General features: G+C 32.6%; 1 pseudogene; it reads left to right on the forward strand.

The window, feature by feature from the left end:
* The first annotated feature begins 8,021 nt into the window (after window positions 1-8,021).
* Window positions 8,022-10,288, forward strand: LOC120155641 (annotated as a pseudogene).
* The last annotated feature ends 4,074 nt before the right edge of the window (window positions 10,289-14,362 follow it).

Below are 14,362 nucleotides of genomic sequence, written 5' to 3' on the forward strand. Positions count from 1 at the left end.
CATAAAGGAAGTCAGAGCATTTGTAACCCCAAAATGCATCATAATGAACTCGTAGTGGCCATACCTCATTCTAAATATCGTCTTTGGAATATATTTCTCTTGAATATTCAATTGATGATATCCCGACCGCAAATAAATCTTAGAAAACACTGAAGCTCCTTTCAATTGATCAAATAAACCATCAATTCTAGAGAGGGGATACTTGTTTTTATGGTCACTTTATTGAGCTGTCGATAGTCGATGCAAAGACACATTGACCCACCATTCTTTTTGACAAACAACACTGGAGCTCCCCAGGGTGAGACACTTGGTCTTATGAATCCTTTTTCCAAAAACTCCTATAACTGTATTTTTAACTCATGCAAGTCCTTTGAAGCCATTCTGTATGGTTCCATTGCAATAGGCGCTATTCCCGACATTATCTCTATTTAAAATTCCACTTCTCTATCCTGAGGTAAACCTGGCAACTCTGTTGGAAAAACATCTGGAAATTCTCTAACTATAGGAATTTCTTTAATCCCCTTCTCCTTAGTTCTAGTATCCATTACATTAGCAATGAAACCTTGACACCCTTGTAATAATAACTTCTTTGCTGACATCACTAATATTACATTTTCCAATGGATTCCATCTTTCACTGAATACTATAATTTCCAAACCTTCTAAACTTCTCAACGTTACTCTTTTCAGTCTACAATCAACATTAGCATAGTAACGATATAACCAATCCATTCCCAGTATCACTTCAAATTCGTCAAATGGTAATTCCATCAAATTAGCAGGAAATTCAATTCCCTGAATCCGTATGGGACACCTTCGACATACTCTATTTACCCGAGCATTGTACCCTGATGGATTCGTCACTACCACATCACTATTTATGGATTCTAATTGAATTCCCCATTCTCTCACCAATTTACTACTAATATATGAATATGTAGAACTTGGATCAATCAACACCACAACATATTTATCATGCAATAGGAAAGTACCTGTAATTATCTTTGGACCATCACACTCTTCATTGGTCTTTATATTATACACTCGAGCAATGGAGCGCACTTCATGTTGAGTAGAGGATTCAGGCTGACTTCTTCCTCTACCTCTTCCTCTTCGTCTTCCTCTATGAGATATCAAAGCAGATCGCTCCGACTATGCAGGTTCCCCGATCCTCATTGGACAATCTCATATATAATGTCCCACTTCTCTATATCAGAAACAAGCTCCAAAAATGATTCGATATATTCCAGAATGGCTTCTTCCACAAAGCTGACATTATATGGTTGGACCCTGATTTGTTCTTCCAACACCAGACCCTACTAATTAAGTCTGTCTAGCTCTCATCTGATTTGATCCTCTTACAGAAGATGCCATTGACTCAAACCTTGCCTGAGATCGGAAACCAGAATCTCTTCCTCTCTTAGGTGGTGCAAAACTAGATGAAGCCCCAGTTCTTTTAGACGGTTGGGTTTTTAAATCCCCAAACCTTTCATTTTGAGCTCTCTCTAGAGTTTTAGCACGATTTACTACCTCTTGAAACGAGGAAAAGTTCAACACTATCATCATCTCCTTTAACCTTGAGCGTAAACCCTCAATAAATCACTCACATACATCTCTTTCTGTCAGAATTAATTCAGCCACAAAATGACTTAACTTATTAAACTCACATTCGTATTCATACACAGTGCAATTCATTTGCTTCAGGTTCAAGAATTCTTGCTTCATTTGCTTAATGAGTTGATCTCCTATAAACTTGTGTTTAAACTCTTCTAAGAACAAAGACCATGTCACTTGGTCACTTGTCATCCTCAGAGTGACATTCGTCCACTAGATTCTCAATTGCCCATGAAGCAAGGAGATCACTCCATCTAATATCTTCACATCAGAACAGTGGAGTTCATCTAACATAATCTTCACGTCATTGAGCCAAAGGTCCGCAGCAACAGGACCTTCCTCAGCTTCACCTTTGAACTCAGGAGCTCCTAATCCTTTTAACTCCTTTACTACATTCATCCTCTGAGTAGAGGAAGTAGGAGGCTGGAAACGCGTAAGAATAACGTCCAACTTCCTGAAGAAAACATCTTGATCTTGTATAGACACTCCAGAATATGCCTGTTCTTCACATTGTCTGGCTAGGACAGGTGAATTACTGCTCTCAGCTGGCCTATCTTCTCCCGATTCACTTCGGGAGCTACTATGTTTGGACATCTAATAAGAATAAACATATCGTTCTATTAGCAAAACAACATACTCATTACTATACCAGATCAGAAGTTCTCATTATATGTTGGCATGTATTCAATTTAAAGACACTCTAGACTCTGGTTTACGCCTAGAATCAGCTAAACCGTAGCTCTGATACCATTAAATGTAATACCCTCAACCCGTACTGGACCCGAATACAAGTCTGAGATGTCACATTGACTCTTTAAAACAATATTCTTACAAAATAACATAACATTTGGACTTATATTAAGAAAATATGATAATATAATGTTGAATTATGTTTCGTTATAATAAATTTAAGGTAAAAATATTTTTATGAATAGTATCCATACTGTGTTAATAGTATCGATACTGTGTTAACAATAATGAACAATACCGATGCTCAAAAACATCGAATGCAAAATGTATATCGATACTACTACAGTGTACCGATACTACTACAGTGTACCGATACACTACTACAATAATTTCAGCCTAACATATATAAAACTCATAAAAAAATCTAAACTTTCATCACTATAAAGTTACTATTTTCATAAATACGTTTAAAACATTACAAAACTTGATCAGAGCATACATACTTAATTTAACGACTTTGTTTACATGCCAACCTATTTATCACATAACAAGATATACTATGTAATTTACTTCTGATCTGATCTTCGAGTGGAGATATGTTGTTCTGCTGAGCTTATATTAGATCCTTCTGCTTTTCGGTACCTACATGTAAAACGCTTACACGCTAAGTCATAGACTTAGTGAGGCATAAAATATAATAATAATGCATCTCATATACATATGAACATGTAATCTAATTATTCTATCATATCACAGATAATTCAGTGTAAATGATAATAACATGATAACATGTAATAATGCAAACACTTTTGATACCTTTTATAAGCCTATGTATATTACTGAGAACTTTAAGGTATGTGAATACATTGGGGTTGTGCACTTATGCTGTAACCACAACTCGTATGGGGTCCTACTAGGGGCATGTGAAATTTGTCCCGAAGGACCACTTATAACATATATGTCCCGAAGGACCACGTAGAACCCTCGACTATTGGCATGCCAACTATACATATAGTTCTCATATCATATAACATGGGCATTATTCTTATGCTTCATATGTTCATGTACTCATGTCATTTCTCCTGTAATCACATATGTCTTTTCTTCTATCACATATCATATGAATCATATATCATTTATCAAATCATGTAAGCACATATAACTTATGCATGCACTGTAAATCCAATAACATTTTAGAAGTCACTTCTTACCATAGTAATTCTGTCACTAGCTCATCGCAAGCCAATGTTTGTTCAATAACATTAGTACAAATTAAATTGCACTCACCTATATCTTCTTGTCTTTCCCTCGATCAATCTTACTTGTCAATTGTTCCAGAACTCGTTTAGACTCAATATCTACATAAACATAATTTCTGAGACAATTATCAGAAACCTAAACCTTATAACTTATTGTTAATAACTTAAGCTAATTTAATGAATCAACATTTACTTTTTCCTTGAGGGGGTATCAGTACACTAAGGGTGTATCGGTATCCAAATTAGCTTTGAAATTTTCGTTTAAAAGAGGGTATCGATACACTACCTGTGTATCGATACACTTATTGCATTCGATGTTTCTTCATTTAAGAGTGTATCAGTACATATTGAATGTGTACCGATACACCTTGCCCAAAAATTGTATTTTAAGCACGAAAACTCACTCTTTTCAGCTTCAACACTTCATGTTTCCTCCCCTTTCATGTTCCTAACTCACATACATATTCTTAAACCAATTTATACTCATTTATCACATCTTAAACCTCAAAATCCTATTCTCCATATAGAAATCAATAATCATACCAAATTTTCAAGATGTTCTAAATCCAATTCTATCACTTCATATCTCTTAATTTAGTTGATGACAAGTCAAATTCCATCTCAAAGTTCTTTTATCAACTTCTTTTCAGAAATTAATTTAGAAACTTCTTATCTTTAATCTCTCATAACTTCTTCATCTTTTGATTATAAGACAACTTAAGCTTTCCTTAAGCTTAAGTATCACCTAAGGATCAAAATCCACTCTTAAAATCAACAAATAATCAGCTAACAAAGAAACTCACCTTTGCCTTTGGTAGCTCACGTCTGAGGAAGAAGAAGAAGAAAGTTTTCTGGAGAAATCTTCTCCCTTCCTTATCTTATACAGGGAAATAAAAATCTTTCATGTCAAATAACCATTTTGCCATTTGCTTCATTTAATAATTACTAACAATAATTCATAAAATATCTCCAAATAAATTCTTGAACTATTCAACTATTTTATTTTAATCACCAAATTCTGAAGTTTTACAATTTAGTCACTAACCCGTAGTTTGAGATGTTACAAAAATTCGGGATAATGAGAACCTGCAAGAAAATGAAATATATGTATGCTAACATCAATCCCAAAACTCAACATGACTCCACAATTCAAGGTATTTAACGACAAATGAAAATAATGGGCTTAACAAAAAAAATGTAGTATGATTTTCTATATGTTTATAAAGAAAAGTTTACAAAAAATAATATAATAATATTTGAAAATTATTTCTAGTATATAACTCAATTTTTCAATAGAGTAAGGAGTAAAAATGAATTTTTGACCTTAAAACGAATTTCTATATTCGAATCACCAAATCGAATATATTCTTAAAATTTCTTTAAAATATCAATTACTTTTGGTATATCCAATATGTTTAACATATTTTGATTTATAGATGAAACGAAATTTTTATAGTTAAACGTTGTGTTAAAATACACACCTTTAGATAACATTTATGTCCAACGATATTTTTACCTTCAAGTTTTTTTTTGAATGAAAAAGGAACGCCAAACTGATAAAGAAAATACTAAACTAGCATAAACACCACACCCCAAACTAATCAAACCTCATCGAGCATTCCTCTAGCCAAATCAGACTCGTGAGACAGCTCTACCTCGACTTCTAGTCTACTTTGATCCTTAGCTACTAGAATATCAATACCCATGGAAACTTCCTAGTATCAATAAACTCCGTATGGGACACCTCATGCCAACTTCGCCAATCCATTAGCGAATGCATTACCTTCCCTGGGGATAAAACTAAACTGTAAATTCTAGTCTCACTACAACATACTAACTAGATGCAGCACCATTGGAGAAATCTGATCCATATTCACCCCTTGTCTCAACAACTGCAACACTTCCTTAGAGTCTGTTTCTACGTGTAATCGGTGAACATTCATAACTAGTGCCATTTTTAATCCCACATAAACACCCCATAACTCTACATCAATGATGGAGCATGCTCCAATTGTTGTTGCATAGCCTTGAACCGAAATTTAAGAGTGCACTTGGATATTCGGTATACAAAACATAATCACAAGGAATTTAGCCGACGTGAATCTTGAAGTAAATATCTATTTCGATGATCTGAAGAATTTGAGGCAAAACTAAAGTCTGAGGTTGTTCTTACCATAAGTCTTCTTTATCTCAATTTATTTTATTTATTTATTTGTTTATTTAATTTTTATCTCATCATATTTCTTTAAACAATTCCCCCTTCTTATCTTTATCATTATCTTATAATTATTATTTACTATTTTATTATTTTATCCTTATCTTCCTTTTAAAACAATTTATATTTAATTATTTATTTTATTTTATTATTTTATTTTATTTTTTTATCCTTATATGAAATTCTATCTTCTTCTAAATAAAAAATTCCACTAAATCATAAATATCAGAGTCCCTGTGGATCGACCCAGCTTCTCTATACTACTCTCATTTTTTACTTATTAAGAAGTCGAAATTATTTTGATAGCAAAATGACAGTTATTAAGCTCCTAATTTTTTAATCTCCCTTTTAACTTTTATAATTGAGACCCTTAATTTTTTTCAATCCTACTTTTTACCTTTATAATTGAGGCCTCCAATTTTTTCAATCCCCTTTTTACCTTTATAATCGTTGCCCCGATTTTTTTCAATATCACTTTCTACCTTTATAATTGAAGCCCTTAATTGTTGCATCAAACTTTTTACTTTTATAATTGAAGCCCATAATTTAATAATTTTTCTAAGATACATTAATGTAATATTAAATTAATTGTTCAAAGTAATAAAATATATTTTCATTCTATAAAGGTCTATTTTTTTAGTTTCATTTAAGGCCCCGAAAATGCTCGAGGCGGCTCTATACAAAGGAGAAATTAAAAAATAGAGAAATAATGTAAAGTTGATGGATTAAACTGTAAATATAAGAAGTTGATTTCATAATTGAATTAAATCTATATAGGTATTCTATAGTGTTTTAGAAGCATGTGATTCGTATTTGGTGAAAGATTAACTAAAAACGAATAAAGAATTAAAGAAATAATGATATCAAAAATTAAACTACAAAACAATTAAATTGCTTAGCTATAGATCAAAACGACATCGTTAATTTAATTTTTTGAATTAGTAAAATGTAAACTCGACCCAAACTCAAAAATTGACTAACTAATTCAAATTAACTCATATAATTCAACTTGAATAACTCATAATTAAAATTTTGTATCGAATTGAATTTCATTCATCTAATAAAAATTGGGAAGTTTTCTTTCCTAGAATCGTACCTTGCACGTACCTCGTGCGGACAAATATTAGTTCCACATGTATCATAGGACAACAAGCTGGAAGACATTGAAATTGTATCAAACTAACATCAAAATCTTCCTTTCTTTTATGAAAACCCTTCGAACCATTTCATAAGGTTCTGTGAACCGTCACCAACCTTCACCATTCGCATTTTGTGTTAACAATTTCAACAAATTTAATTTAATGAAATAATTCAATAGAATCATCTCAAAGTTAATATATATATATGGAATTAAACTATAAAACATTTAATTTTTAAATTAACCTATAATTTAAAGTATTTGGGGGTAATTATTAAGATATGGGGCTTCTCAAAGAAAACCTAGATCGGTAATCAGATGGTGAAATTTAATAATAAAAAAATTATTTTGAAAATAATGGGCTTAATGATTAAAGTAGTATAGTGTATGTTATGGGGATCCATGTTAGGGGCTATTTTAGTTATTTTATTAAAAATATGCCAGCTGTCAGTAAAATTTAGAACGCAAAATAAAAACTAAAAATCCAAGTTGGAATTCACTCTGCATTAATTTCTTTAATAAAAAATATTTTTTGCTTTAAAAAAAAAAAGGGAAAAAAGAGTTTTACTGAAGCAGAGGAGGGCTTTTAGCTAAATTAAAAAGGCAAAATGATCAGCAACAGCTGTAGATAAAATTCTGAAATATTTGTTTATCTTTTTCTTCATTTATTATATATATATCTTTCTGTGCCACTTTTTAATTACTACTCATAAATAAATAAAATAAAAAAGGAAGCCTTCCAGCTCCTCTTTGCTGTTCTTTTTAACCAACAACCAACCAACCAACCCATTTATTTATTTGTTTAAAAGATAATAATAATAAAACTCTGAAGATTCCACTGCAAAAAAGAAGAGAAAAATATGAAAGTTTTGAAGTGAAAAAAAAAGCACTACTTGTTGAGATGGGCATATGACAAGCAGATCCCACAGACCATAATAATTAATAATTCACCTATACACAAATACAATCCATCTTCAATGGAAACCCTTTTTGAATTACAAGAAATAAAATTCACCGCCTCTTTTCCTCTGTTGATATATATTTTCCTTTTTTGTTAATTCAACTTCTTCTTTTTTCCTTTTGCCATTGAAAGCTGTAAGCAAAATAGCAAGATCTTGCCAAAGAGGGGCCAAAGGAAGGAGTTGTCGCATCCAAAAAAGTCATATATGCTGGGTGGTGGTGACACAAGTGGTACCGATCTTGAAAGCAGAAGCGGCGCAGGCGGTGATAGTGATACCACTGCCGTTGCCGCTTCTACGGCTGCTGGCACGGTTAGCAGCAGCGGAGGTCGTAATGGAAGCAATGAATCTGGTGCTGGTGCAGGCAGTATGTTTGATTCGAATGGAAATAATAGTAACAATTCAGGTGAGGACGATAGAGGCCGGGTCGATGAAGGTGAGCGGTCTTTCGGAGGCAACCGGTGGTCGAGGCAGGAGACTTTGGCACTCTTGAAGATAAGGTCCGACATGGAAGTTACCTTTCGTGAAGCTAGCACTAAGGGTCCACTATGGGAAGAGGTTTCAAGGTGATAATCTTTTGTTTTCTTCTTTCTTTTATCATTCAATGAAAGATTCGGGTTCTGTAAGCTTGATAGATGGAGATCTGCGTTTTGAACTGTGTTCATCAGTATCGATTCTGGGTTTATCGTAGTTCTTTTTTCCCCCTACTGAAGCTTTCTAATCGTGTGGAATTCAATTGGTAGTTTATTTTATGTGCAAATACAGAAATATTGAATTTGTTGTTTCTCTTGTGGTTTGATGTTAGGAAACTAGCAGAGCTTGGATATCATCGAAGTGCCAAGAAATGCAAGGAGAAATTCGAGAACGTTTACAAGTATCACAAGAGAACCAAAGATGGACGAAGTGGTAAAGCCGATAGTAAGACGTATCGGTTTTTTGATCAATTAGAAGCCTTCCAAAGCGGGCCTTCCATTCTATCGCCACCGCAACTAACGCCTGCAATGGCGGCGGCAGCGACGACTAATCTCCCAAGTGTGCCCCAAGTCAATGTTCCATCCACAACACTGCCCGGAGTGCAGCAAAATATTGTACTTCCGAATATAAACCTTACAGTCCCTCCTTCCTTCCCCTCGACGATAACAAGCCCTACAATTCCGTCTTTCCCTAACATTTCTTCGGCGGATCTGATGTCGAATTCAACCTCTTCATCCACCTCGTCCGATTTAGGATTAGAAGGTCATAGGAAGAGGAAACGGAAATGGAAGGACTTTTTCGAGAGGCTAATGAAGGAGGTGATTGAGAAGCAGGAGGAGATGCAGAATAAATTCTTGGAAGAAATCGAGAACGCCAGCGCGAAAGAATGGTCCGTGAAGAAGATTGGATGATGCTAGAAGTGTCTAGATTGAATAGCGAACGGGAAATATTAAGCCAAGAAAGATCCATTGAAGCAGCAAAGGACGCAGCTGTTATGGCCTTTTTGCAGAAGTTATCCGAGCAGAAGCAGCAGCCACTGCAACAGCAGCATCAAGCTTCTTCGGAATTGCCATTGGCAGATCCGCCACCTCCACCAGTTCCGCCACAAGGGGCGAATTTAGACGTGTCGAAGTTGGATAACGGTGATCAAAGCTACACACCGAGCTCTTCAAGGTGGCCTAAAGTCGAAATCGAAGCATTGATTAGCTTGAGGACTAACCTGGACGCAAAATACCAAGACAGTGGTCCAAAAGGACCATTGTGGGAGGAGATATCAGCAGCAATGAAAAGGCTTGGCTACAATCGAAACGCCAAAAGATGCAAAGAGAAATGGGAGAACATAAATAAGTACTTCAAGAAGGTGAAAGAGAGCAACAAGAAGAGGCCCGAGGATTCAAAAACATGTCCCTACTTCCACCAACTCGATGCTTTATATAGAGAAAGAACAAACATGACAGCTCTAAACACAACCACAACTCAGTCCCATTGATGGTACGCCCAGAGCAGCAATGGCCCCCTCCTCCCAAGCCTCAACACGACCATGTAATGGAAGACATGGAAAGTGATCAGAATCAAGACGATTACGAGGAAGAAGAAGATGAAGGGGCTAGCTTTGAGATTGTTGCCAGCAAACCAGTTTCAATGAGCACAAATGAATTATCCATCTCAGAAAAAGACCGACTTGATTAGCACATGATGGTCAGATATATGCCAAGAATCAACTATGTTGAATTGATGTCGTACCAGCTAAGTGGGACAAGGATTCCGGTAATGGTGAAATGAATTTTTTCAGGTGAGTGATCGAGCACCCATTGGTGGGGTTGAGCTTATAGTCAAGAATCATTTATATGTTTATTTTTCATTATTATTTTTTTTTTCAGATATATAAATAAGTTGAAAGTCTCATCCCGCATGATAATAAACAGGGAAAATAAAACAGAAGACTAGTGATGTAAAATTTTCATGTTTTTATAGTCATGTTCATGGTCGTGTAAATGTGAGAAATGGTAATTTTAATCGGTTGTTTTCTGTTCTATGTTTTCACTGTGTCACTGGACAAAAGTACTGCATTATAAGTTAAAATATATGCATTAGATTAGCCTATTTAATTACTTTGCTAAGGTTTTATTTATTTATTTTACTTATTAGATATATATATATATATATTCAAATTTTATTTTTTTTAAAAGAAAACAATAAATATTTATATTTAGAAATTCTGTGTATATAAATTTAAGCAAAAGTAAAATATATTAGAATCTCTAAAATATCACTAATAATTAGATATATTATTGCAAAGGATCGAGATGTAGTTAAGAAGAATTAGTTACTCGTCTTACTATAAATTTTTCGTTGAAGATTAATAATTATAATAATTTATTTCATCATGATGGTATTTAAAAATTATTATAATAAATAAGTACATTTGTTTGGTTAACCAAGTTGTTTATCTTTGTTCTCTTATATTGTCTTCGATCATGAGTTCTAGACTCACTAGGAGCATTCATTTCCTTCCTCTAAAATTTCCCCTTTACTCCCTTCTAAATATGATTAAGATTAAAATTAGAATTTATAAAAAATATTTAAATTTATCAACCAAGACTATAAACTCAATAAATATATCAATATTACCCATATGTAACCCAAAACATTTAAATACATCATAAATATGTTATTACCTCAAATTTTCTTGACGTAAACAATATGATCCATTGGAGATATTAGTACACCTCATGACACATCGAAAATTTTAATCTGAAAATCTCTTTTAAAAATTAATATACAATGGACGAATCTAAGAAGATATGTGCAATACTCTAGGAGAGGATAGCGAAAAGTATTGTATTCTGAATGAGGGTTGAGATTTCACGACGATAGTGCTCCTCTAAGGGACGATCTACACCAATGATCTTGAGAAGATAGACAAATAAAAAAGTGAGTCATTAATTCCCAATAACAAACAATTATTCTAGGAGATTCATATAACATAAAGTAACAAAAGAAAAAAAATGTATGAAATGTAATCTTTCGAATTATATATATATATATATATATATATATATATATATATATATATATATATATATATATATATATTTGAGTATCACACGTGCATCTTGTACGCCATAAGATGTTTTTTCGTTAATTTTAATACACGATTGTAATATTTCTAAGCGTTCTCATGTGAGTCACTCAATTACTTCGAAGCTCCCGTACAAGTTACCTGAAATTAATTATGATTAGGTGCTCTTGTACGAGCTACTCTAATATTTCAGAGCTTCTGTACGAGTCACTCAAAATTAATTATGATTAGGTTTTCCTGTACGAGTCACTCTAATCCTTCGGGGCTCCTGTACGAGTCACTCGGAATTAATTATGATTAGGTATTCATCAAGCCACTCTAATCCTTTGGGGATCTTGTACGAGTCACCCGAAATTAATTATGATTAAGTGCTCCCTTTTAAGTCACTTTAATCCTCCGGGGCTTCTGTATGAGTCACTCCATAATTAATTCTGATTTGGTGTTCCCATACGAGTCACTCTAATTTTTCGGGACTCCCGTACGAGTCACCCATAAATAATTATGATTAGGTGCTCTCATACGAGTCACTTTAATTCTTCAAGGCTCCTGTAAGTGTCACCCTAAATTAATTATGATTAAATGCTCCTTTTTAAGTCACGCTAATCCTTCGGGGTTTCTATACGAGTCACCCTTAATTAATTATGAGTAGGTGTCCCGTACAAGTCACTCTAATCCTTCGAGACTCCCGTACGAGTCACCCATAAATAATTATAATTAGGTGCCCTCGTACGAGTCACCCTTAATTAATTATGATTAGGTGTTCCCGTACAAGTCACTCTAATCCTTCGAGACTCCCGTACGAGTCACCCATAAATAATTATAATTAGGTGTCCTCGTACGAGTCACTTTAATTCTTCGAAGCTCCCGTAAGTGTCACCTAGAATTAATATAATTTCATATCTTTACATGTCAAGTGAGCCACAGTTCTTTATCATTCATCCAACTTTAATTCATGCCTCCACACATATTTTATCTTATTTTCATAGCATATGTCATAATACATATTTACACCAATGAAATTTAACACGTATTTACATTAATGAAATTAACACTTAATTTTAGCAGTAAAACTTAACATAAACTTACAATGATAAAATTAACACTTAATTCTACCAATGAAACTTAATATAGACTTACACCGGTAAATTAAACTCTTAATTCCAACAATGGAAGTTAACATAGACTTACACTGGTGAAATTAAGACTTAATTCTAGTAGTGAAACTTAACATAGACTTACATCAGTGAAATTAACACTTAATTATAATAGTGAAACTTGTTATAGGGTTACACTAATGAAATTAACACTTAATTTCAGCAGTAAAACTTAACATAGACTTATATCGGTGAAATTAACACTAAATTCCAGTAATGAAACGATAAAAATGTACTAAATTTGTAATCCATTTTCCCTTCAGAGCTTTACGACATCCACCCATCAAACATCTAAATTTAATAGTTTTTCCCTAAAGTACGAGAAACTTCTACTCCATTCATAGCTCGAAATTATATATATTTTGTGTAAACATATTGATACATATTATTCGCTCACTATTTGTTCCAACTATAGGATGTGATCATGTAAGTTTTTGAAACGTTAGTAATATTATCAAAATATTTCTAATATTATAAATAATGAGGGACATCTAATAATGTATCATTGTCATCTAAGTCATAAGGAGTCATGATTCAACATAATCATTTTGTGATTAATCCTTTTTCATGTATTAAATTCTTTTATCTTTTATATCTAAATAGGACACAAGTTATGAAATAGTCACATTGGTATAATCCATCTAATATTTTTTTTATATCTTGAGTAGACTAAAATAGACAAATAAGTATAATATCTCATATCAATTTATTTGAGCATGATCATATATTTCTAGTCTAACTCGATCAGTGACCTAAGATGTTTCTTTCATTATGTGAGAGAGACAAATCTCATTTTGATTAAACATATCCCACTTTATATATCATTGCATATCAAACATCAATCTTTATAATGTAACCTATTACGTTGTACGTTTGATTGTATCGAAACATGTAACGCACATATAATGATGATCTTAAGGGTAAGGATCATATGTATAACTATCACTATAAACAATATTGTAACCACTACATAATAATAATTCAAGAGAGATGCACATTATGTTATTTACTAATTCTTACTTAGGTATTAATTTCAATATTTTTTTGTCAATGACAATACCTTGTCATCAATCAACTATATATTAATATTTAATGTATTATTATTGTCTAAGACCATAATAATATTTGACTAAGAATATTTTCAGAATAATTATATTACTCTAAAGACTTTATTACATTCCGTTAATTTATATATTTATAGAAAAATAATTAAAATAATAATGATAGTGTCTCATATTTATAAACGAGGTAAAAATATATTATTATATTCATTTTATAATTGTGTAAATAAAAAAATTCTATATAATTATATCAATTTTGTTAAATTATTACATCATTTATTTCATTAAATTTCAACAATATATAACCTTTATCGTTTAAATAATTAAATAATTTGATTGAAAAAACAATTGATTAGTGATTTAATTGGAGTCATCCTATAACTAAGTGATAATGTAGTTTACCCATAATTAAACAATAATTAAGTTTTAGTGTGGCAAGAGTTCGTACGTTCCTCTATTTTTCAACACTTTATCCACCACAAGCTCTCAATTCAATGGTGTATCGCATCGCTTTAAATTCATTTGTTATTAATTAATTTGAATACTAATACTAATATACTCCTCCAGATCACCGCGATCGCCGCTTTATCTTCCGTCTAAATGAGGCATTAAGGGATTTTAATTTATCCTTATGTTGAGACTATAAATGGATGTTTAATTTTTCATTTCATATGCACTTCAAAAATAAAAAATCCTTAAATAAATATTTGCTTTGAA

This window comes from Hibiscus syriacus, unplaced genomic scaffold, assembly GCF_006381635.1.
Source record: "Hibiscus syriacus cultivar Baekdansim isolate YM2019G1 unplaced genomic scaffold, ASM638163v2 tig00111200_pilon, whole genome shotgun sequence".
Lineage (NCBI taxonomy): Eukaryota > Viridiplantae > Streptophyta > Magnoliopsida > Malvales > Malvaceae > Hibiscus > Hibiscus syriacus.